The sequence below is a fragment of the Zootoca vivipara genome, chromosome 4 (assembly GCF_965207765.1).
Source record: "Zootoca vivipara chromosome 4, rZooViv2.hap1.1, whole genome shotgun sequence".
Taxonomy (NCBI): Eukaryota; Metazoa; Chordata; class Lepidosauria; order Squamata; family Lacertidae; genus Zootoca; species Zootoca vivipara.
In genome coordinates, this window is record NC_142587.1 from 87205747 (window position 1) to 87229732 (window position 23986).

A 23986-nucleotide genomic window follows, 5' to 3' on the forward strand; every position below is an offset into this window, starting at 1 on the left:
TAACTTTCCTCTTCAGTCGCTCCCACTTTCCTATTTGGCCAGAGGCATGTTACCATGTGGCCCTTGGGTGACTGGCCACTGGTAAATGTGGCCCTCAGCCACAAAAAAGTTAGCCACCTAAGAGATCATTTTAATTTAGATCCCAGCCCTTTGGATTTTCCTCCACAAGGGCAGCCTCATCTCTTCCATTTGAATTGTTCGCACAGTTCCTTGAATGCCATACGCAAGATAGGCGTTTTACACTCCTCTATACCAGCATGTTTATTGATGCGATAAGCCTGCGCACTCTGCTGATAAGTAAATAGACCCGATTAAGTGCTTCAGCAGAGCACGAGAAAGCGCATTTACAACTGAATGAGAAATCCGTGTTCCCTGAACAAATATTTAAGATTCAAGTATACACTGGAAAGCTATTACCGGGAGCCAAACAAACAGCATACAGCACGCCTTTTAAAAACAACAAAAACACTTTGTTATCATTCAGCAGGTAGCAAATTGGACAATTGTTTTTCATTGATTCTCCTGCCTTATTGGTTCCTCTAGCCCAGTAATGTCTGCTCTGACTGGAAGTGGCAGATTCCCAGGGTCTCAGACTGGAGGTATTTCTTACTGGAGGGTAACAAAAATATCCCAGGCACCTAGTTCTTCAAAAGTTGTCATTATGAGGGTGAGATTTGCCACCTTCATAGTTATGTCTTGGCTTTTTGGACTCTCAATGGATTGCTATAAAGCTAGCTTAGGCCAGTTCAGTCTATTCGTCTATCTAGTCCAACATTGTCTACTCTGGCTAGCAGCAGCTCCCCAGATTCTCAAGCAGAGGCTTTTCCCATACAGTGGTACCTCTAGTTATGAACTTAATTTGTTCCGGAGGTCCATTCTTAACCTGAAACTGTTCTTAACTAGAGGTGTGCTTTCACTAATGGGGCTTCTTGCTGCCGCTGCGCCACTGGCACACAATTTCCGCTCTCATCCTGGGGCAAAGTTCTCAACTCGACGCAGGGGCAAGGGGCAGTGCGCCCCCGGTGCCATGTCTGGGGGAGTGACAAGAAGGCACCCCACGGGGGCTCACGGAGGCACAAGCAGCCATCGTGCCACCGCAGCCGCATGTGAAGGATCCTCCATTTGTGGCTGCAGCCAAGAGCAGAGGATCCCAGCACCAGAGGCAAACCGCTATGTACAGCGCATGTGCGGCATCACACGCATGTGCTATACATAGCGGTTTGCCACCAGAGCCACTCCAGCGCTGTACAGATGCCGGTGGATCCGTCCGTCGCTGCTACAGCCACAAACGGAGGATCCTCCATTCATGGCTGCAGCCGTAAGCAGAGGATCCCGGCACTGTCCGTACAACGCTGGAATGGCGGCGGCAGCAAACCGCTATGCACAGCGCATGTGCAGCAGCACTATGTACAGTGCATGCACTGTACATAGCAACGCCGCAAATGCACTGTACATAGCGATTTGCCAACGGCACCGCTCCAGCGCTGTATGGACGGCAGCGGGATCCCTCCCTCGAGGTACCACTGTAGTGTGTTACCCAACCCCCTTTAAAAAAAAAAAACTGGAGGTTGCCAGGGACAGGACCTAGGACCTTCTTGCATGCAAATCATGTGTTCTGCTGTTGCAGAGCCTGCAGTAATCACACAGCCAAAACTTTGAGTTAACTCTTTATTAGCAAAAATACAATCTTCACTTGGCTGAGTGTCAGGCCACAGGAGCACAGCAGCTCATTCTCGGTGAGCCTTCCGCCATGAAATTAGTTCCTGAGACTAAATGCCCTGCCTCTCCACAGATGTCTATGTCTCCTCCTCCCCAAGCAATTGGAGACTGGACCTGTGTGTAGCCAATCTCTTCTCTGCCCTGGTTCTGGGAGATGGGAAGACGGGAAGAGGTCACAACAGGAAGGAGAGACACCCGTGACTCTTCATAAGCCAAACTCATCTCAGCCTCTTGACCTCCCTCCTCCCATTCGCCAGCTTCAGCTTCTGATTCTTGACTTCTCTCTGCAACAGACAAAGCCCTGTTACCCCTTCAGCTTCCAACATCTCCTCCCCCTCCCAGTCTTCTCCCTCAGACCACTCATTGTCATCCCGCCACTGCTCCCTGTTCTCTGAGCCTTCTTCCCTTGGGGGTTCCCCAGCTGGTTTCTCCCACTATTCCTCTGCATCCAACCAGTCCAGGACGTCTGCTACTGAGCAACAGTCTTTCCCCAAAATGCCTTCTCCAATCTGTTACCCTCCTGATGTTTTGGACTATGACCCTCAGCAGACCTGGTCAGCAGCGCCAATGGTAATGGGTAATGGGAGCTGTAGTCCTAAAGATCTGGAGGGCATCAGTTTGCAAAAGGCTGATCTAGAGAATCCACTACAGTCAAACAATACGAGAGAGATGTTAACTGAACATGTTAACACTCACAGACCAACCTATTTTCCTGTTTCTCCTTTTTTTCTTCTGTTTTTCCATCCTGACATTTCCTCGCGTGCTTTTGTGACAATTGCATTATTTGCATCCTGACAAAGGGTTAGAGTCGTTATTAGCTGTGTTACGAAGAACTGCAACATGCAGCTCTTCCACAGAGGCGTGCGAGCTTTAATTAGGCAAAGAATAGTCAAGTGAGATGACATTTTTTTTCGAGAACACAGCAATAATGTTCAGTTGCTACACTGAAAGCTAAGCAAATGGGCAACAAGTTATTTATTTGGTTCCTTTCAGAATTGAACCCAGACTGTCAGTCTGAACTTGCAAGGAATTTTATTATGATGATGATTTGGAGGAAGGGATTTACACAGAGGAAAGCTCAAGGAATTACCCCTTCACTAAAATGTGCAACAAAGCCCTTGACGATGCAAAATCTCTGTGTGTTCATGTGCAGGCATGCTCACTGATAAAAGAGTTCTAGTTACAGGTAGGTAGCCGTGTTGGTCTGAGTCGAAGCAAAATAAAAAAATTCCTTCAGTAGCACCTTAAAGACCAACTAAGTTTATATTTTGGTATGAGCTCATACCAAAATATAAACTTAGTTGGTCTTTAAGGTGCTACTGAAGGAATTTTTTTATTTTGATAAAAGAGTTTTATGCATGCATAGCAATGCTTACAAGACTCTGGACTGGCATGCATGGACCACTGGCGTAAGCTTCCTTGCCTGGTTGGACTGTGTCCTTGAAATGTGATCATGCATCTTGCTTACCTGTAGTGATGTTTGTAGACATCTGGCTTTTGCATGGCTGAAATGCATGGCCTACCGTCCAAAAATAAGAGCCAATTCTGCTGCTCTGCTCACTCTCTGCCTGTGGCAACATTCACCATTGCCTTGTGGCCCCTAGAAAGTTGCCAGGGGTCCCTGCCAGGGTTAGCTCATCTGTTGGCCGGGCATGAGCACAACCAAGAGTTTGGACATTTGTATCTATGGCTTACACGAAAGATATGACAGGAATAGGAGGACGGCGCCCAAAAATGGAAAGAAGCAGAAGTCCCAGCAAAGGAAGAATGGATACAAAAGCTTATGGAATATGCAGAAATGGTGAAACTTAGTTGAAGAATAAGAAATCAAGACAGCAAACTTTTTATAAAAGAATGGAAATGTTTATTGAATATTTACAGATAAATTGTAAACAGATAAGAACATTGGCAGGATTGTTATAATAACCTGCAGTATTATAGGAGTATATATTTAAAGTAGATGAATAAATGAACAAATTAAAGTGATTTGGATATGCAGAAGATATTAAAATTGAATTTAAGGAACCGTAGAAAGAGGGGGAAGTCAAGTTTTGAAATGTTAAGATGATTGTAAAATTGGTAAAATTATAAATTTGAAAAGTAAAAAGAAAATTAAGAAAAGAAAAAGAAATAGGAGGAAAGGTTTCACAATACCCCAGTTTTTCTCATTTGACAGAACGACAATGAGTGCACTTGAAGACTTAATGAAACCACATTTTCATCAGAGCTCTTTCTAATGTTGGGCTAAACTTAAACTGTGAGAAGAATGAGGGTTTGGAAGTTGGTATCCCAACAGACTAGTGTAATTACTTGTCAATGGGTATACCCAGTCCTTGGCACTGGTGCTGTTAAATATGTTTCTTGATAGAAAATCAGATCTTAATCATAAAGAGCTGTTGAGTCATTTGCTCTCGGCCAAACAAGCGGTGGTAGCTCATAATTGGAAGCCATTCCAGAGTGTGAATATTGACCGACGGTACCGAAGAATTTGGCAATTTGCTCTTTTAGGGAAATTAACACACACACACACACACACACACACACACACACACACAAAGAAGGATAATAAGGGGCACAAGACAAAGGATTCCTTTGAGACAACATGGGAAATGTTATACAAATGTGACAGATAATGCCTGCCTTCTGCCCCCAATGTATATCAATGATTGACTTCCTTAGTTATTTGTGTTTCAAAACGCTGCAAAGAAAACATAAAGAAAAAAAGGAAGTGTTAACATTACCAGCATGTATGTCTACAGCTGTCTTAGGCTTGTTATATAATCCTTACATTTCTGTGCTTTCTGGGATGAATTTGTTTTGTTTTTCATTTGTATTTTTGAAAAGTTTAACAAAGAAAAATGGGGGGGGGGAGAATGAGAGTTTGAACAAACAAAAAAATTCAGGAGTTAAGAAACCAGGTTAAGAGAAGTGTTGTCATGAGACAATAAGGCATAACTTAAATTGTACAATTCCCCCACCATCATAGCTGCTCAAATATCCCATTGGAGAGCTGTAGGAACGTGTGTGTTTTTATTTAAAGAAATATCTAAAAGTGATGTCAGTGGCTGTGACATTGCCTGGGAAGGACAAGGGGTCATTAGTTTCTTCCGTCTCTGATTTCTACAGTTCACTTTGCAGGTTCTAATTTCTCCCGCAGGAATTGGCAAAGGCTAGGTTGTTCTGAGTGGACCAAAACCCAAAAGAAAACAAATTCAGGGATGCCAATGAGTTCAAGGAGCTGGACAAAATGCCTTGATGATGAAATCCCAACTCCTTATTCTGTATTTAAAGAAAAAAATAGTGTGATCATTCTTATCTGTATTTAGATAAGCAACATTTTCCAGATCCACACAGTTTGTCTCTACAAGGTGACTAGCAGACAATTTCCAGAACCTTCACCAAACTATAATTCTCAGGATTGTTAATATGTATTGTGGCTTATTAAATTTGTGAGTCTCTTTTTCTTACCCAAGGCAGCTCAAAGTGACTTGCAACCAACAAAACAAGAAAGAAAGAAAAACCCACATAGATACATTAAAGGGTAGTGTGGAGAATTATGTTACAAATATATTAAAGATTTCTTAGTTTACAAAAATGTGTGTGTTGTCTCTTCTTTTCAAGTTGCGTTTTCCACAAATCAGTTTCATTTGCTGTGAGACATCAGTGTTGCATACAATGTTAGGTTAGGAAGGAAAGAGGGAAAGAGGGGGAGGGGAATGGTGAGTGGGGTGAGATCGGGTGGCAATGCATCTATTCTTCTACTTAGTGTATGTGTGGGGTTTTGTGTCAGCGTCCCTTGTGTGGGTTCTCTTTACTATTCGCTTGTTGTATTTCTTTGGGGGTGAGAGAGGTTGGGGGTGACCTAGGGTGTGGTTGGTTGTATTTGATTGGCTGTACAGTGGTACCTCGGTTGAAGTACACAATTGGTTCCAGAAGCCTGTACTTCACCTGAAGCGTACTTAACCCAAAGCGAACTTTCCCATCGAAAGTAATGGAAAAAAGAAGTAGAAGAAGAAGAGTTTGGATTTGATACCCCGCTTTATCACTACCCGAAGGAGTCTCAAAGCGGCTAACATTCTCCTTTGCCTTCCTCCCCCACAACAAACACTCTGTGAGGTGAGTGGGGCTGAGACTTCAGAGAAGTGTGACTAGCCCAAGGTCACCCAGCAGCTGCATGTGGAGGAGCGGAGACATGAACCCGGTTCCCCATATTACAAGTCTACCGCTCTTAACCACTACACCACACTGGCTCTGAAAGTGGATTAATCTGTTCCAGGCGGTCCGCGGTGTACTTAACCTGAAGCGTACTTAACCTGAAGCAAACTTTCCCATTGAAAGTAATGGAAAGTGGATTAATCCATTCCAGACGGGTCTGCAGAATATTCAACCTGAAGCGTACTTAACCCGAAGTATGAGTGTAATTGGTTCTGGAAGTCCGTACTTAACCTGAAGCGTACTTAACCTGAAGCGAACTTTCCCATTGAAACAAAATTAAAAAATTCCTTCAGTAGCACCTTAAAGACCAACTAAGTTTATATTTTGGTATGAGCTTTCGTGTGCATGCACACTTCTTCAGATATATTTTGCTTCGACTCAGACCAACACGGCTACCTACCTGTAACTTTCCCATTGAAAGTAATGGAAAGTGGATTAATCCGTTCCAGACAGGTCCACGTGTAGGGAGAGATTTGCTAATTGTATTATTGAGCTAAATCTGATCCTGTAGTTTGCATTGCCTGCATTGTATAATTCTGACTGTGTGGCTTAGCCCCCCCCATATTCCTTGGATGCTTTTCTCCTTAAAATGCTTTTCAGTGCCTCTGTGTCTCTGGGCCAAAGTAGGCCAAAGTGTAATGTAAGCAAAAGGAACAGTGAGACAGGATGCCCTGCTTGCTATCAAGGCCGAAAAGCTGGCCTTGTCTGGAAGACAGAACGAGAGGCGTAGAGGGGCTTATCAGCGGATGATGCACTTCCAGCTTGATGCACAAGGCTGAAGGCTTTGCTGAGTTTACATTGTCAGCATGTGTTTATGGATCTCCCTATATGCGTATTTGTAACCTATGACCCTCTTGCGTGCGCACACTTACAGAGTGGATTCCTGAGGAGTGGGAAGGAGCCCAAGAAGTGTATAAGAATCTTTGCAAATTGTCTTTCTTTGCTCTTGTCGTGAAGATTGATCACCAAGGGTCTCTCTATATAGAGATTAAACTCTTTCTCTGAATTCAACCCTTAGTGTCGTTATTGACTGTCTCTGTCCCTGCCTGGGCGCAACTTAAGGAACCCTTATTAAGCCAATAAGGCTACACACGGAGTACTTAAACTGAAAGTACTCAAACCAAAGTGTACTTAAACTGAGATATGACTGTAGTTAAATTTGGTGTGTGTGTGTGTGTGTTTGGATCAGGTTAGCTAAATTGATTGGTGTGCCGTTGGCAGGTTCTTGTTATCTTGTTGGACTATGTATGTGATAAAGGGGAACCATAATAGGGTGAAGGCGTCTTCTTCTATTTGCCCCAGTGTCAGTTTCAGTTTATTGGTTAGCTTTTCTAGTAAGGCCATTTCCCATACAATTTGATACCATTGGTCCATGTGTACTCCTAAAGGTCTTTCCAATGTCTGGCTATGAGGCTTCTGGCTGCTGAAAGTAGGTGGGTTATGAGCTCTGTATAATGTGAGCGGTCATTATGATCTTGGAAGATGTTCAGTAGGGCCAGTTCTGGGGTGACTTCTAATACTTGTTTAGTTATTTTGCATACTTCTTGTATGATTGATGTCCAGAAGAGTTGGATGGGAGAAATACATTTAAACCACCCCGTCCATTCTAATTCTTTGGGGATTCTCTGAGGAAAGCTGTGACACTGGAACCGATGTAAAACAAGTACAGTGGTACCTCTACTTACGAATTTAATGCGTTCCGAACGCACATTCGTAAGTCGAAAAAAATTGTAAGTCGAATCCCATAGGAATGCATTGGGAGAAAAAATTCGTAAGTTGAAGCAACCCTATCTAAAAATTCGTAAGTAGAAAAAATCCTATCTAAACCGCATCCAATATGGCGGACGGAGCTCCGCTCGTAAGTAGAAACATTCGTAAGTAGAGTTCTTCGTAAGTAGAGGTACCACTGTATAGGCTTCTGATATGCATATATCCTCAATCTGGTGCAGTATCCAAATGACAGAGAGGAAAACGTCAGGCATGTCAGGGCACAAACCAGGATCCCTGCCAATCACACCAGGCTTCCTTTCTTTCTGCATCACCTACGCCAGCGATGCAGAACCTGGAGGTCAGAACCTGGAGGTCCACAAGGTGGAATGAAGTGGGGAATGCATCTGGTTGGCTTTTGTAAGATTAGGATGCTGTAGTGGATGAGCCTTTGTCTTGATCCAGCGAGACATGTCCCTATGAAAGAGTGAGGAACAGGATCTGGGATGCTTACTGTAAGTCCCTCACCCACCACGGGCCAATGGAAAGTATCTCCATCCAGATCCTTTGTGTCCAAACCAACCCACCTGACTACACTGACTCTCATTCATGTTAACATAGCAATCAATTATATCTGGAGTCCCTGGTTCATGATCATATTAAAAAGAAAAAGAAGAGTTTGGATTTGATATCCCGCTTTATCACTACCCTAAGGAGTCTCAAAGCTGCTAACATTCTCCTTTCCCTTCCTCCCCTACAACAAACACTCTGTGAGGTGAGTGGGGCTGAGAGACTTCAGAGAAGTGTGACTAGCGCAAGGTCACCCAGCAGCTGCATGTGGAGGAGCGGAGATGTGAACCCGGTTCACCAGATTACAAGTCCACCGCTCTTAACCACTACACCACATTGGCACACTGGAATAGTATATCCCTTTATCAGATTTAAATGTTTTATGCAAAGATACAAGATGTTCCTTTCTGCATTCTACCACAAAGGCGCAGATTCATAGCTGCCAACTTTCAGATTTGAAAATAAGTGACCAGCAGCGTCACCTGTCCCGGGGACAGTCTACGGTATATCTAACCATCTAGGATAGCAGTGGGAAACGGTGCTAGAATAAGGGAATTTCCAGCAAAAAAAAAAGGAGGGTTGACAGCTATGCGCAGATTTGGGATTTGCGGTCTCTCACTGATACTGGGTACTCAGCCAGCTATATTTTAAAAATAATAGCGTAACTAATGGTTAGCTAACCAACTTCCACTGCATGATCATTGAACAGTTCATCACACTTAAGTCATCCTCTATCGCTCATCTGTCTCTTGGCAGGTTCTGGGAACAATGTCCTTTCCTTTTCCGTTTTTTATGAAAAGATTATTTTTACAGATTTATCAGTGTCAGAGAGAAATTGTAGGAGGAAAATGAATTCATTAAAAAGGTGTGAAGATTAACTTTCAGTTAGGTCGAAGCGGCTGATACAGAACTATATTTAAAAGCGGGCTTCAATAACCTACATAGATAAAAAGGAGAAGCAAGAAGCATCATTTCTTTACAGGGTCAGATAATCAGAAGGCACTGCAGGCCTACTTACTAGCAGTTTGTTGTGACCACAAGTTTTGACTTGTATCTGCAGCACTTGGAAGCAGTCTGATCTGTTTCAGATCTGCTGCGTGGACTTCAATTTGATTCAATTTGTTATTCAGGTCCAAATCTGCTAAATCCAAAGTTCTGTTTCACTCCCATAAACAAGAATGGGGAATCTTCTCCTAGCCCAAAAATGGAAAGAGGACAGGATACCAAAGAAAGAAGAATGGCAAGTTAAACTTATGGAATATGCAGAAATGGCAAAACTTACAGAAAGAATCAGAAACAATGATAATGAAGATTAACCTGAGGTACCACTGTATTCCAATCCATGTGCACGTCGCTTGACCAACTGTGTCCATTCCCAATCATTTAATCCTTGAACATCTACCGACCTACCTGTTTTGCTGCTGCTGCTGCTGTTTGCTTTTACCAGATCCTCTCCTTTGGCAATCACTCATAGCCAAGTAAGATTTTCCTCCATGAACACGGTCTTAGCAGTGAGTCCATAAGTGACACCGCACCCAGTGGGCTAATATTTATATACTGATTTACAATGCATTTTACCAAATAACAAATGGATAATAATTATTATTATTATTATTTTATTTGTATCCCACCCTTCCCTGCCGGAGCTGGGCTCAGAGTGGCTAACATCATATTAATAACACAGTATACATAAAATCAAGCAATCAATTGATTAAAAAGCACCCCAAAATTAATTCAAATCAATTAAAATTAAACTAAACAAATGGCAGTCCTCAGGTTAAATTGAAAGCCCTTGAGGAGCTTTCTTTCTCTCCAGGGAGAGGCAATTGAAGGAAGTGGGGAAGATGAGTGTACCAAGGAAAGAACTAATGTTCATTTCAGGGGCAGTATAGTCAGAAACTGAATAGTGAACCGGGATGGCTAATGGTGGCTGCAATCTAGTAGACTGGCCGCCAACACACTTGCATCATAAGCAAAATGCTCCGGTGTAAACTGAGATCATCGCAAAGGTAATTAGTAACAAGTGACCCAGCAGTGAGTTTGTTATGTGGCTTAGACATCGCAAGGAGAGTTGCCTATTGATCTGGAGCTTCTGTTTATGGACTCCTGATGAACTCTCATTTGTAAGAGTCCTTCAAGTAAATTTCAATTTGAAGAAAATACACAAAGGGAAGGGAAGTGCTTTGACCCCGCTTTGCAACCAAGGATTTTTTTTTTCCTTAAAAAAATGTATTTATTTATTACAACCACCGACATACATATGACACAACAAATATACATACATACAAACATACCTACATACAAATTACTTTGTTGTTTTTGTTGTTGTTGTTTAGTCGTTTAGTCGTGTCTGACTCTTCGTGACCCCATGGACCATAGCACGCCAGGCACTCCTGTCTTCCACTGCCTCCCGCAGTTTGGTCAGACTCATGTTGGTAGCTTCGAGAACACTGTCCAACCATCTTGTCCTCTGTTGTCCCCTTCTCCTAGTGCCCTCCATCTTTCCCAACATCAGGGTCTTTTCCAGGGAGTCTTCTCTTCTCATGAGGTGGCCAAAGTATTGGAGCCTCAGCTTCAGGATCTGTCCTTCCAGTGAGCACTCAGGGCTGATTTCCTTCAGAATGGAATTACTTACAATCACACAAACACCTACATTTCATTACAATACAATACATATAATCATGTTTATTGTGCTAAAATGTAGACCCCCCCTTAGGCAACGCCGGTACACGATGAACCACAATCACGGCTGTCTCTAAATAGCAGCAGGAGGCCCAGTTATGCTTCCTCTTGCATATTCTAGGCTGGCATATGCGAAAGTGCCTTTATTCAGCTGCTGTTGAGGATGGAGCAAAGAGGTATCGGGAACCTTTACCCCTGGAAACTGCCAAGGCATTTTAAATAAATGATGAATAACAGATTGCAAACGAAACAAGTAAACAAAATATGTTATGGTTGGCAGTTGTGGTTTTGCACCATTCTCTCCAGAGGACTGTGACCTCTTCCTTCAACCCCTGCTTCGAGAGGGTATGTTTCCATCTTACGTAGCCTGAAAAGATTATAAGTTATTGTACACCTTTTAAATTAGCATTTTGCTAGCACCTGATCTGCTTGCACTGTGAATTATAAGGTGACACACACTTTCTCTCCATCAGCTGTTCAGTGCTGAGAGGAGCAAGTGGATAGAGAAACATTTCTTCTTCTTCTCTCATAGCACGAGAACTCATGGACGTTCGGTGAAGCTGAACGTCAGACGATTCCAGGCAGATAAAAGTACAGTGCTTCTTCACACAGCACATAGTTAAACGGTAGAACTTGCTCCCAGAGGAAGCAGGGGTGGCCACCAACCTAGATGGCTTTAAAATAAAATTAGAACAAATTCATGGCTATGCTCTACTTCCACAGTTGGAGGCAGACATTTTTGCTCTGGAGCAAAAGCCCTTTCATTCTAAGCCCTAGAGAAAGAGCCAAACTGCAGGATCAGACCTCTCTGCACCTCTCTGAAAGCAGGAGCCAAGCATGAAACACCCTCTACACATGCAGGTGGTGGCGACGGTTCAGTGACCCTTCAGGTTCCCAGATGAAAATGGCAATGAAAGGCTTATGGTGGAGAATTCAGGACTCTGCCTGACCAAGGGAAGTAATAGTACCACTGTATTCTGCTCTGGTCAGACCTCACCTGGAGTACTGTGTCCAGTTCTGGGCACCACAGTTCAAGAAGGATACTGACAAGCTGGAACGTGTCCAGAGGAGGGCAACCAAAATGGTCAAAGACCTGGAAATGATGCCTTATGAGGAACGGCTTAGGGAGCTGGGTATGTTTAGCCTGGAGAAGAGAAGGTTAAGGGGTGATATGATAGCCATGTTCAAATATATAAAAGGATGTAATATAGAGGAGGGTGAAAGGTTGTTTTCTGCTGCTCCAGAGAAGTGGACACGGAGCAATGGATTCAAATGACAAGAAAGAAGCTTCCACCTTAAGATTCCACCTTAACATTAGGAAGAACTTCCTGCTTGGCAGGGGGTTGGACTGGATGGCCCTTCTGGTCTCTTCCAACTCTATGATTCTATGATTCTAAGTGAGAAGCCGTGATGGCTGAAGGGTCTTCATGAAGCTCCCGGCATTTCTGTGCCAATCGGAGACTATGGTAGAAGTCCCTGACCCATCTCCTTGAGAAGCGCGTACTTCGGTCCTGTCTGTTCAAATTAAAATACCATTCAGTTTAGCCAGATTGTGTCCTTCGTCAAAGGTCGGTTTCTGCAGCCTTTCGCTACGGCTGCAGAATGATGAGCCATTTTGCTGCGTCGCTTGGACACATGGGCAAAGGTAGAATTGTGGCCTGGGACTGAGGAAAGTCAAGGGTAGCTGTTCACCAGCACACCAGGGGCAAATATCACAGCCATGCAAGGAGCTTTGAAGGAAGCAGCTAGTACCAGCTTCCCATTACAGCAGCAGCAGAAACCACACAAGGTCTAATGATCAAAAGCATTGATTTATTCCTCTCACAGGCCTTCAGCCTCTCCCTGGCTTCTAATTAAGTCCCACTTACATTCAGCTCCGGTATATAACCCTTCTGCTCTGCAGGAGATAAAACCCATTGCTATACCTAATGCCCCCATCCATGTCGTTCCTTTCACAAAGCTCCTTTTCCTCAAACAAAGGAAGGGGCCAAGATTAGCCTCTGTGAACACGAGCAAAAGTTGAATTTTAAGATTCCCCAAGTATGTAACATATGTAGGACTAGACTCACTTCACTTCGATTAAAAATATATATAAAAATTCAAAGGGTGTAATGATATGAGAGATTACTATTTTTGTAGTTTTGTCATGAAGAGTAGCATATGGGGATTTCTTCATAAAACATCGGCTTTGGGAAGTCCTAGAAGTCAGCTTTTTATCATTTAGAAAAGAATTTTTTCTAGCACGATGGAAAGGAAACGAAAAGCCTTAGGCTTCCAAATCTAGGGATGTAAATTCAGGCCTTGCTGTGGATCTGCTTTATTTCTTGAATATTTCAAATTGCGCATTAATGCTTTCCAAGTAGGGGCTAATCTTCTGCATGATACTGTAACCTAGCGGCCAAAGTCAGAAGTGCATGTTATGTTCCAAAATGGCTTCTCAATGACAAACGCTTATCTTGGGGAAACCCCCAAGGTGCGGTTGGACTCTGATTCCCAATGGGCAGGGATGCTGGGTGTCATGATCCATCAACATCTTACAGGCCACAGGTTCCCCATCCCTGACTTAACCCTTTGCCGTGGCATCGCCACTTCTTAAATTCTCTGGCTCTTTTTCAAACCATCGGTTATCACTGGTGGGGCTGGGGAAATGCCCAATTTTATGACATGTTAAGACTGATTTGGCATAGTAAGAATCATGGACAATCAGTTTGTGCATCCATAACAGTGACCAGACGACGAATGGCCACTGGGAGGAGGGCAGAGAGTAGAAACGCCATGGTGCACCTGCAGCAGCGCAAACAGACACCTTCATCTGCCCCAGCTGCAACAAAACATGTCTCTCCTGTATCGGTTCTCTAAAGCAACTGCAGGCGCTGCAACCTTCCAACAATTCGACTTCACCCCCAAAGGTGTACTCCTCCGTTGTCTCCCGAGACAGACAGATGCTCCAGAGAAGCAGACGCGGAGCAATGGACTCAAACTACAAGAAAGAAGATTCCATCTAAACATTAGAAGAACTTCCTGACAGTAAGAGCAGTTCGGCAGTGGAATTTGCTGCCAAGGAGTGTGGTGGAGTCTCCTTCTTTGGAGGTCTTTAAGCAGAGGCTTGACGGCCATCTGTCAGGAATGCTTTGGTGGTGTTTCCTGCTTGGCAGGGGGTTGGACTGGATGGCCCTTGTGGTCTCTTCCAACTCTATGATTCTATGACATGTGGCCTCAGTTGTCCATGACCTCTCGCATGGACTACTGCAATGTGCTCTTCGTAGGGCTGCCCTTGAAGTTTGCCCAGAGGCTGCAACATCTGGAGGGTACCATTCTGGTTCTCTCTGTCCTAGTCCCCCACCTTCCTTAGCCTCACTTCCTCTTCCTCTGCCACTTTCCCTGCTGTCAGCATTTACGTAATTGAGAGAGGAAAGGGGCAGAAGCAGGGGCTGCCTTTTGCGCTTGAGAAGCTCTGCAAAACATTTCAAACCTGGACGGCACCGTATAAATAGCGATAACAAATACCTCAGAGAGTATTGATTCTGCTACAAAACATGCTGATAGCTTGGCTTAATACAGGGAAGCCTTGGTGCGCACTCCATAGCAGAAAGCACACAGAGACCACACAGGCATTTTGGAGCTAGTTTCTGGTTTCAAGCCTTTGTTCTAACTGCTTTGCTTTTATCAGCTCTCTGCAGACTTCTGTAATAACCAGAAAGTCTTTGTCAACAGTCAGTCGCGGATCAAACAGGGTCCCGTGTCAGAGTCGAGACTGTAACATTTTCTTCTGCACAGTTGCCTTGATTGAAATTGTTCCCAGGGAGTGAAATACACCCCGACTTCCACACACACAAATCCACTGCGCTTCCCAAACACATTCTTGTTTTGCTTGCCAAAGCCGCATCTCCCATAATAACCTGGCACCATTTTTCATTTTCAAGGCTTGACTACCAGAATTCTATCGCAAACATCTAGAGTATTTTGTTTTGCTGATTAGAGATGGCACGGGAACTGGGGATCTGTCAGATACTTGGGCTTCGATAGCTGGCCAAAATCTGAGCGGCGTTCTCTCCAGAATATTGATGAAATACACGCCACTTGGAAGTTCCGACTGTGGTGTGTCCTCTGGAATTTTCCTTGTCACATTCTCAGTCCAGTCCAGTCCACGCACTGCATGAAACTGGCTCTGTTAGGTAGGTGAGAGGCATAGGAAGCTGCCTTAAAGCGAGTCTCGGCTCATCAATCTGCCTAGCTCAGCATCCAAAGGGTTTCCGACAGAGTTCTTTGCCAGTCCTACCTAGAGACATCAGGCATTGAACCTGGGACCTTCCGAATACAAAGCACACGCTCTAGCACAGCCCTTCCCCCCACAGGCGGATTTAGGGACATGCGACTGGTTCTGCAACACCAGGCACCGAGCCTAGGGGGCGCTGCAGGGCGCCACACCTATGATGTAGGGAAATGAGCAGAACAGAAGGCAAAGGGCAGGGGGCATTGAATGTTGGGCTTGCATGGGGCACCGCTGAAATTTGAAAGCCCCAAATCTGCCTCTGCTTCCCCCCGAGTGGCATACAGTGGTACCTCACAAGACAAATGCCCTGCAAGACAAATTTTTCGCAAGACGAATGCGTTTTGCGATCTGATGGTGACTCACAAGACGAATTCATTTTGCGAAAAATTCGTCTTGCCAATCGCGGTTTCCCATAGGAATGCATTGAAATTTAATTAATGCGTTCCTATGGGCAAAAAAAGAAAATTCAATGCATTCCTATGGAAAACCGCGATTCGCAAGACGAATTTTTCGCAAAACGAATTGACTCGTGGAACGAATTAAATTCGTCTTGTGAGGCACCACTGTATTCTTACCATTTGAGGTTCTTGGGCTGCCAAAAGTCATGTACCTTGTTCCATCTTTCCCAAAGATGTGGCAGACATGGAGATGGAGGTGTTGCCGTCTACCTGGTCACCTCACTCGCAGGACTTCATTTTGAAGAATCAAGATGAGTCAACAATTAGCTGGTTTACAGTCATATACGTAGCAAGAGAGCACCAAGTGATTGCGGTCAGTTTTCTGGCTTCCTATTAAAATTAAGTACCTGAGTTTGCAGGGAAGAAACAATTGACTCAAAATCAGCACCAACATTTGTTTGTTTGTTTGTTTGTTTGTTTGTTTGTTTTAGTAGTGGTACTGTACTGTATTTTTTTTAAAAAAAATACTACCCCAAGTATCAGAAAACTATTTCCAAGGCAGACTTACCCAATCTTGGGTGCCCTGATGCTGCTGGGCTGCAAACTCCATCAGACAGGGTGAATGTCAAGGATGAAGGATGTAGTACAACAATATGGGGTGTGGGTGGCGCTGTGGTCAAACCCACTGAGCCTCTTGGGCTTGCCAATCAGAAGGTTGTTGGTTCGAATCGCTGTTGTGACCGGGTGAGCTCCCGTTGGTCTGTCCCAGCTCCTGCCAACCTAGCAGTTCGAAAGCACGCCCGTTGCAAGTAGATAAATTGGTACCACTGCGACGGGAAGGTAAATGGCGTTTCCATGCACTCTGGTTTCCATCACGGTGTCCCGTTGCGCCAGAAGTGGTTCAGTCATGCTGGCCACATGACCCAGAAAGCTATCTGTGGACAAATGCCGGCTCCCTCAGCCTGAAAGCGAGAGGAGCGCTGCAACCACATAGTCGCCTTTGACTGGACTTAACTATCCAGGAGTCCTTTACCTTTTTGCAACAACATCTGAAGATCCCAGGTTGGCAAAGGCAGAATCCTGGAAGGAAGAATCCTGAAAAACTATTTCTACTAACCAATATATTTCTACATTAACTCAATGATGTACTTAGGAGAGTCTTTAACTAGTTGAGCAACTAATTTTAAGACAAGAGTCTAATTTCATTTTGTTTCGCCCCCAAAAATACCTTTGATGTGTGCCTGGCCAAACTTTTGAATTCCCCACAACAATATATTCTGCAAGAGCATCTAGGATATACTCTTTTTTGCCACCCTTGGCTATTTTAAGCTCTTGATGGTTCAGACAATAGGATTTTGTTTGTTTAATACAAGCGCAATGTCAGCTCACTCCATTTGTGAACCTTTTCTGACAGAGAAAGTTAGAAACTTCTGAGTTAAGTTAAGAATCAGGATAGTCTTTACAAAGTGTAATGATTTGCTCCAAAACTCCCTGTCTTGTTTTCAGATCAGAACACAACAGAACTTAGCAAATTCCAAGTTTCTGGAACAATATGTGAACCAAAACACAGCCATCCTTCAAAATCCACATTTCTCTAAATTTTGCAATTCAGTTCTCCAGCCAAATAATGTGTTCCAACAATGCATATATTGTGGTAAACTGTGCATGAAAATGCATTTACTAGTAAAAATTTACAAAAATCCATATGGATATTGGAGAATTCCTAACACTGATCTGAGAAAATATGTGGTTTGCACAAGTTTGAGACCTGATATTAATGTAAAAATGTGACTAACAAAATTTGAGATCAAAGAAATTTCATAAAGCACAATTGTACAGCTTTATTTCCTATGCAATATCAAAAGAGCAGGGCTATAGACCACTAGCAACTCATAGGAATATATGGAAATATAGTTTTATTTGAGAAACATTTGTGCACTTTTGAATGGGTCTAGGACTGTGCTGGGGGGGGTGATTATTTGTACGTTTATTATGACAATGATAAATAAAGCTTTTTAAAGCATATAAAATATGTTAAAATGCATTACGTAAAATTGCTTTGCAGAAGTGCTGAGAAATTAAGAATAAGATGCTAATGAATTTCCATGAGAAGTCTTTGGTGGGGGGGCGGTGTTAAGAAAACCTATGTCTTAGTGTGAGAAGAAACCAAACAGAGATGGAATTAGCTGCTTAGTCCATCCCTAGTGATAGGACTTTAATATCAAATATAATATTAACGCACAGCAAAAGGATATAAATCCAGATAATATATAGGCTGCTGCCTATGAAAGTAAGTGCCTCAATAAACCAGCTCAAGTCTATTGGATCTGATTTGATAGTTGACATGTAACGGCATTTAGTATCTGACAGCATTTGACAGATGCCATGCCACGATGTTTAATACTTGAGAGTCAATAGCTTATGATTTGATATTTGATGCCTGTGCAAAGAGTCAGGAGATGCTAACAAGTCTAAGGCTCCACTCCTATACAGCATAAATGGGACAACGTTCTTTTGAACTCACCTTTTGAATGTTGAGGTTTGTGGGGTTTTTTCACATTCAAAATGTACATTTTAGTGCGGGACACTTGGAAATTTGTCCATTTGCATATTGAAATACTGCCCCTCAATGAAGCTAAACTTAGATTCACAAAATGTTTAGGGGGTTGTGTACCCCTGCATAGCCCCCAGGAAAAAAGCACTTGACGTTACCCCAAATCGGTGTGTCACCTTGTGGGGGGTTACCTCTTCCCCCTGAGGTAGTGGCCTCATCCTGCCTAATGGGTGTGCTGGCTCTGGCGACACCTCCTCAAAACTCTCAGGTGCGACTCGTCCTTCCCATTTGGGAATCAAGATCCGCTGATTGGGAGCCTGATTATCGGCTCCCTCGTTCTCTTAATTCTGATTTCACTCATTCATAAATAATTAATTTCATCAGGCCTAAGTACAAATAAATGAATATGCAGCTCCATGTCAAAAATACACAGCAATTTTGTGTGTGTGTGTGTGTGTGTTTGGGGGGTAGGTTTGGAGGGGGGTGATGGGGGTGTCTTTTTTTTAAAGAGAGAGAGAGAGAGAGAGAGAGAGAAATGGCTTGAATATAATTATATGCATATTGCACCAAAGAATGTTCTCATTTCCTCTGCGGAAAGCACAATTGCCTCCAAATCTCTTAAACAGACGTAATTTTTGCTAAATACACGAGCGTATTTATCTGGTGTGAGCTTTGGGAAATGAGTGATCGTTATGCTAATCAGCGGTAATGATTCCTCCCAATCAGCTTTATCTTAATGTAGTTCTTTGCCATTACTGGTGATGGAATTCATACCAGTTGACCCGCAATAAAAAGCAATTACATTAGCCACCTAATCACAGCCTTTGCAGAACAGAGAAGCACATTTAGAAATGAAAAACCTTTCAAGAGAGAGAGAGAGCCCGTATAACTTAAGCAAACACCAATAAAGCATATTTATGACTTAGCAGGGAGAAAGCATAACACAGGACGAGAATGGCAAACAATGGAATGGAACTGTAAATTTCGGGACAAAAAAGTGTGGCGGCTGTCGCCTAGCGATGGGATGCGTTTGGCTAAATTGGAAATTGTGTTTTATCGAAGGATTCTGTGTGTGTGTGTGTGTGTGTGTGTGTGTGTGAGAGAGAGAGAGAGAGAGAGAGAGAGAGAGAGAGAGAGAGAGATGGTGAACAGTGTTCCCCTCTGATACAACAACTAACAGATCAACATGATTAGGAAGGTCTGTGAGGCAGCTGTTGTTGTATGACTTTTATATAACAGTTCCCTCCAGGCGATGCTGTCAAGGGTAATCTGAGGTTAAGTACATTGCCTCCTTGAGTAAGCGAGCTTCGTGTAGTACTTAGCTCTCTTGTAGGCAAAAAAAAAAAAGAAACAGAAGAAAAATTCTGTTAGCATCTTCTCTGAGATTCGGGGCTCAGCATAAAGAGTGGCAGCAGCCAAAGTTAGGCTTTGATTCCCACCTCCCCATCTCTCTCTCTATCTCCTTCAGCTCAAGGACGATGTAGATGAGCACTGGGCAGCTGAAAGCTCGTTGATAAATGAAAGTAAATACTCTATCCTTCACAAGACCGTAACTAAATAGAGGGCAGAGGGGAGCTGACTGCCTCTTCGTCTACATAAATATCAAATCATTCGCTATAAGTGTTCAAGGACTGCGCCCACCAAGAATGCCTGGCCAGGAATTTCGAAACTGAACGCACCCCCGCAACGTAAATAAATTGCAACTAGAAAATGAGATAGTGCAGGGAGCGAATTCTAGCTAATTCATCTCCTCCTTGGTGGTAACCCGAGGGGGAGAAAACCAAAGACACTCCATTTCGCCTCAAATACCAGGCATTAGATTGAATCAAGACAGGCATAAACTTAGCCTTCTCTGCGACTTTTTAACCTTTCTAGCACATCTTCAAACTAGCCTGGAGAAGAGAAGGTTAAGGGGTGATAAAAGGATGTCATATAGAGGAGGGTGAAAGGTTGCTTTCTGTTGCTCCAGAGAAGCGGACACGGAGCAATGGATTCAAACTACAAGAAAGAAGATTCCACCTCAACATTAGGAAGAACTTCCTGACAGCAAGAGCTGTTCGACAGTGCAATTTGCTACCAAGGAGTGTGGTGGAGTCTCCTTCTTTGGAGGCCTTTAAGCAGAGGCTTGGCAGCCATATGTCAAGAATGCTTTGATGGCTTGGCAGGGGGTTGGACTGGATGGCCCTTGTGGTCTCTTCCAACTCTTTGATTCTATGATTCTACCTCAAAATAACACTGCATTGCAATAGCAGAAGCTGACAAGAAGCTGCTAACATCCCATCACGCTGCAGAGGTGGAGCAAGGTGGGTGCGGCCCCCCCAGGTGTCATCCCTGAGGGGGGTCGCATCACCGCGCCGTCTCCCCGGGACACTCGCCGGGGGCAGCGCACCTCTGGGACGCTCATGGCAGGTGGCACCCCCCTGGGATGTTCACCCCGCCCCCTGGGATGCTAGCCCCACCCCTAGCTCTGCCTCTGTCACCCCGTCTTGTAGAAATTCAAAATGCCCTTTTTACCTCTCCCACTTCCCCCAAAAATGTACTGACCAGTAAATTAAGCTAAAACTGCCAGACCTCCCATCACCCCCTAACCTGTTTACCAAGAAGCTCTAACTTCTGGCTTTGCAAGATGACATAAGACAAAAAGAAGTTACAGTTTTCCACTGGGGTTGCTTGCACTAAATGCTGATAGCCAGTAGAATCATAGTAAGTATTATTGTGTGGAATTAAACTGTCCGGTCGGCGAGCGGTTGAAGCCCTGGCTGAGTATGTCAGGACCAGAGGCAAGATGGTGGTGTAGAAGCAGGAACAGGTGCAGGGCTGAGGGTCCAGCTGCAGGCAGTCGCAGGGTCAAGGAGCAAGGCAGAGGCAAAGGTCTGGGAGTCAAGGAGCAAGGCGTCGGCAAGGCAAAGGTCCAAGGGTCGAGGAGCAAGGCGTCGGCAAGGCAAAGGTCCAAGGGTCGAGGAGCAAGGCGTCAGCAAGGCGAAGGTCCAAGAGTCGCGGTTCAAGGCGTCGGCAGGGCAGAGGGTCCAAGGAGCAAGAGGCCAGAGGCAACCAGGCAGGGATAGCGTTGCTGTGGCAAAGAGCTGAAGGGAAATGCTGAGCTTTTATCTCTCCCAGCTCCTGCCACCAGGTGCAGTGAGGTATCAAGTGGCCTCACCTGAGTGACCACTCCTTGCCTCTCCAGCACAAGCTGAGGTCTTCACCTGAATGGCCACTCCTTGCTTCTCCAGCACAAGCTGAGGCAGGCCCCAATCCTGCAAAGCACTACAGGCCCCAGAGCCTGACTCCTGCCCATACTTCTGACATAAACAGTATAAAATGTGTGAGCACACCATGAGAAGACACATGAGAAGACATTTGATTCCCTTGTACCTTTCTTGCTGCAGCTTGAAAAATAAATCACCACCCCAGTATGATTATTGACACGACCCCAGCATTGGTCTTTTGTCCGTAACTTCCTAGTTTTCAGTAGGCAGAGTGTTGCTTTCTGAGCTGAAGGATTCAAAGCACATGAGTCCTTTACTTCAGGGATGTGGGGGACCTGTGGCTCTCTAGAAGTAGCTGGACTACAACCCCCATCATCCCTCATATTAGCTTCATATAGGTTGACAAGGCTAGGAGTTTCAAAGGAAGCAGGTAGCATCCAGTGAAGGCAAGACAAGTCAGTTCAATGCCAGAGGGCAGACCAGGGGACAGCTCTAAGTAGTCACTGGTTAGCTGAAATTCTCTCTTCTCAAGGCAGCTACTGACCATGAATGTTATGCTCTTTCTCCAGGGGGGCAGTAATGCCTCTGATTATCAGATGCTGGAAGTTACAGGAGGGGAGAGTGCTCTTGTGCTCAGATCCTGCATGTGGGTTTTCCACAGTCATCTAACTGGCCACTGTGAGAACAATATGGTGGAACAGATGTCCCATTGGCCTGGTCCATCAGGCCCTACTTATGTTCTTCAGATGCCATCTCAGCAGAGAGCTAGAGTTATCCAAACACTTACATAGGTTGAGAAGACACCTGGGGTGTGGTGACTTCTTCATCCCCAGAGAAATTGACTGGATGGCTAAAGGGTCCTTCCTTTGTTCTGTTGTCTGGGGAGATGGAGGTCCTTCAGGAGACTCATCCCCTGAGTCAGAAGATGGTAGCAGTGTCTTCTGCTCAGGACAGCCCTGAATACGGTACTGACGCTTCTCTCCCAGAAGGAACAGTCTTAACCTCAGCCTCATTAGAGTCCTTCACTACATACGGCAAGGTCCCTGGCTTGTGAGTCATGCCACAAACAGAAGATATTTTATTACTAATTGTATTGATAACACGCTCTTCACCCTGAAGGTTTCCAAGGTCACACATAAAGAATTCATTAAAACACAACACAACAATATCACATGCAAACCACAAAACCAATGATCATCATAAAGCAGAAACCCAGCAGAAGAAAACAATTCTTAAATCAACCTTCATAGGCCTGGAGGAAGAAATGTGTTTTAATTGGATAGCTAAAAGCAGAAATATGCCTAATAGAATGTCTAATATGATGAAATCATCGGTACATTGAGCTCGGCCTTCTGCACTTGGTGCTCTCAAGATACTTTTTTGTTTTTCTGTTATGGTTGATTTTCACCTGTAAATCGCCTTGGGGGATTATTTTCATTATTATTATTATTCAGAAAGGTGGCATATAAACTAATTTGCTGTCCTTTTGTGACATATAAAACCACCTTCCTCACACTATCTGAGGAAAATTATTTGGATTGTGAAACAAAAAAACCCTTTCTTGAACACCTCTGCTAATCTGCGGGTGGACCCCTGCCCCCAGAAATCTATTCTGGGGCTAAACTTTGCCTCAAATTTAGCATTGAGTACAGCGAGATAAAACGCTGTTGAAATTCTATCTCCATGTAGATAGTTACGCCCTTTGACCTTGCAGAAAGAAGAGTGTGATGTCACTGTGGGGCGTCTCCCTGCCCACAAGTATAGATGTAATTCACTGTTTCCTTGGGTACATGCTACGTATATTATTTAGATGTTCAGCTACATCCTCTCTCCATCACCACATTTCTGTCTGGTCCTGGGTTGTAACAGGTGACCAAAGCTCTCCAGCGTAGAAGTGAATGTTCTTGAAAGAAGTGTTGCTTCAGAATGATAGCATTTTCCTCTCCCAGGCATATTCAGATCAAGGTCAGCAAAAACACTTTGGAGGTTCACAGTTCATTGGGGAAATCAGCAGCTCGGCTGGCTGCAGCTGGAGCTTATGTTAAATCACGCTGGCATCTGTGCACATTTGACGGCACCAAAAAATTATTGTTCTCAACAATGCCGCCCTGGTCGATGTGGTCACCTTCCAGGGAACATATTCAGGAGAACAGGCCAGCTCTGCGAGAGAGCCCGACTGCAAGAGCTGAGTTATAGGGCACATTTTGTGTCCTGAAAAGTAAAAAAAAAAAAAGGATAGCCGTGGGATTTATGGCTGGCAAAAAAAATTATTTTGCTGGATTTAGATCAATAGAATGAGGTTATAAACCCATGTAGGTTATCATTAATCACAGCACCCCAAACCTTCCTGAATTCTCCAGCTACTGTATCTCAAGATGACCATGATCACAATTGCCATAGAGATCTTCACAGAATTGTACATTTCCATGGGCTGGCAAAGTCTTGGCTGAGGCACGGATGGGAGAAACAGCTTCTTCTTCTTTGGCGATCACTCGTAGCTGAGTAAGATTGTCTTTCATGAACATGGTCTTAACAGTGGGTCCGTAAGTGACTGTGGAGGCCAGTTCTGGATCCACACATCCTTCCACAGTGGGGCATAGGTTTCTGGGCGGGAGTTGATCATGGTTTTGGAAGACGCCTGTGCATGAATTTGTTTCATGTG